This window comes from Cyprinodon variegatus, unplaced genomic scaffold, assembly GCF_000732505.1.
Source record: "Cyprinodon variegatus isolate N-32 unplaced genomic scaffold, C_variegatus-1.0 Scaffold582, whole genome shotgun sequence".
NCBI lineage: Eukaryota > Metazoa > Chordata > Actinopteri > Cyprinodontiformes > Cyprinodontidae > Cyprinodon > Cyprinodon variegatus.
The window spans coordinates 242,154-244,760 of record NW_015151035.1 but is presented as its reverse complement, the minus strand read 5'-3'; the positions used below and the strand labels follow the sequence as shown (position 1 = coordinate 244,760).

General features: G+C 39.3%; 1 protein-coding gene across 1 annotated transcript in view; it reads left to right on the top strand.

Annotated features, from left to right (window-relative positions):
- rab11fip4 (RAB11 family interacting protein 4 (class II)) overlaps positions 1-2,607 on the top strand; it is a 49,563-nt gene that overhangs the window by 16,479 nt on the left and 30,477 nt on the right. The gene's annotated exons all lie outside the window — the stretch shown is intronic.

The window sequence follows — 2,607 nt, the reverse complement described above, 5'->3', positions numbered from 1 at the left end:
GCTTGGCAGAGGATGATCAGCCACATATAGTTTATTAAGTAGCGAGGGTCAGGAAGAGCCATACTGCTGAGAGTGAACCATCACTGTGGAGCTAAGCGTGCACAGAGACTGCGCAAGCACAGCTGTCAGAGTTGAGAGCGCAGTACCGGACCATTCCGGCTTAATTTCACTCCTGCCGCTGCTGCCATGGGCCATCTGTGGTCATGCAGAATGTGCGCCGCTGTACGCCAGTTGGGCAGCATGATCAAACAGGATGCAGCAGCACAGCTGATATTGCTTAGCCCAGGCAAGCTCAAGTCCAGTCCTAGAGAGCTACTATCCTGCAACTTTTAGATGCAACCATTTTTAATACACCTGAATCAAATGAGCGGCTTGTTACCGTGCCTCTGCTGAGCTAAATGAGGAGCTTGAGCTTAAATGAGGCTTTAGATTCAGGTGTGTTAGAGAAGAGATGCATCTAAAAGTTACAGGATGGTAGCTCTTGAGGACTGGACTGGAGCACAGACCACCTGCTTACATTTTTATTTAGTCTCATCCTGTCAAACGAAAACTCAAACCAATGACTCATCATTTTTCCGTCATCAAAGATCCATGTTTGCCTCATCAGTTCTCATCATTGTCATGAAAAAAAGTAGCGTCAACGAAATCATTTCGTCATCGGCGAAAACAATAATTGTATCCGTGGATAGAAAAACAGCTACAAAGAAAGGATGTGTGATAACGCTCACCGGTGCATTTCAGATGCAGCACACTGTTCCTGAGGGAGCTCTCTAGTTCTACAAGTTTATGCATTATGTTAGGAACACTGTCCAATGATTTGTTAGTTATCTCATGTAATGTGTGGTATTTCGGTGAAATTTTTTCTGGGATTTAAGAATGGAGGGGACTGAATAAAAATTAACTGTAGACCTTTTTTTTTTTTTGGTCATTGAAAAAGATATACTTTTCCTCCAACTTTACGATGAGGCACCAGTTTATGTGGGTCTGTCAAACATCAGAATTGTGGTTCAGATGTGACCGAATATGACAAACCTTTAGAAAGATGAGTAGGCGCTGACGCATCTCAGCAGTTAAAGGTCACAGAGTGTTTTTCAGGAATTGAGCTGAATCGTATTCTGCTACTGAAAGCAGAACCTTCATTGTTGGTTTACATCCAGTGTCTCAGAGATGTTTATTTATAGTGAAGATTTGCAACACTGTCCTCAGCTGTTGCGAAACATCCCCTGTAAAACCCTATTGCTAGGTTTCTGTTTGTGGGCCCAGCTTTGCGAAACTCTGCAGGATCAGTGACACTCACCTGTTTCTCTACAGTTGCACTTGCATTGAGAAAACTGTTTGGCCGTCCTCCCTGGTGAACAACAGTAGCTGTTTCACATCTACAGCTCAATGTTTTTATTGCTCTAATCCTCCACAATGTTGCTCAACTACTAAAGCATAGAAATTACATGACTCAACATGGTACGTTTCAGATATCTTCACACTGTTCAATTCACAGCTTTTATAAATGTTTTGTTGTATTTTACTTATTCCTAGTTGAACACAAACTGCATAGCTGTTGTATTTGGCTTGTTTTCAGTCTCATGTCTCATGTTTGTGCCTCATTTATTTACAGCCTTACAAAAACCTTTGTTTTTGTGTCCTTTTAGTCCTTTCCTGTCACTATGTTAGCTGCTGTTGATGTAAATAATGCAGGGTTTTGCATATCTTCCTCCCCAATGAGCTGACCTTCTTCTTTCTTTTTCACTTTGTTGTTTTTTTTAACTATTTATGCTTCGCATCCGTTTCCCCGTCTGAAACTGCTGTGGAAACAGACGTTCTATAAAGGTGTCTGAGTCCTTGTCTGCTTGCAGAATAGTTCTGTTGGTTTTGCAGCATACATGGCGCATAGCAGGAGGCATTTAATTGATTGTGACACGTGAAGAAACCAGCTGTAATGTGTCGAGACAGATTCTTAACGTTTTATTATATCATGCCAAAATAAATCCGCTGTCAACCACAACTACAGTTGAAATGGAAATGGAGCTTGGATGCTTTATGTCTTTATCTTCTTTGCTGTAGCATCACTAGAGAGACTAAGTCAAACTGAATAATTGTGTGTATTAATTTAACTAGGTCAGCAGCTGCAGCAAAAAATATCATTAAATTAGAAAAAAAAATGAATAAGTAATGCATATAAGTTGCAGTGCAGAGTTTTAATGTCCAGATGCATTTATTCGAAAAAATTCCAGATAAGTTTTAGTTTTTGTTAGAAATATTTTAAGACCAAGCTATTGGTAAGAAGTTTCTGCAAAGTCCTTTTTATTAAGAGGTTCAAACACATAAAAAAGCTTAGTTAATGGCCTCAAGAGGAAAGGAGCAAGATTTTATGGACTGAATAAAGCAAAATTATTGTTTTTTATCATTATTTTATTATTTACACCAAACCTTAAGACAGAGCAGAAGTTGGTCGACTCCTTTGAACACTAACGGAAAGTTGTTCTATGAAACAGTGGTTTGAGTTTCCCAGGATAAAATACAGAAAATCTACTTTTTTAACATTAGCTACGTTTACATGGACACAACTAATCGGATTGAAGGCCTGATCAGATCAAAAATGTTTCATGTAAA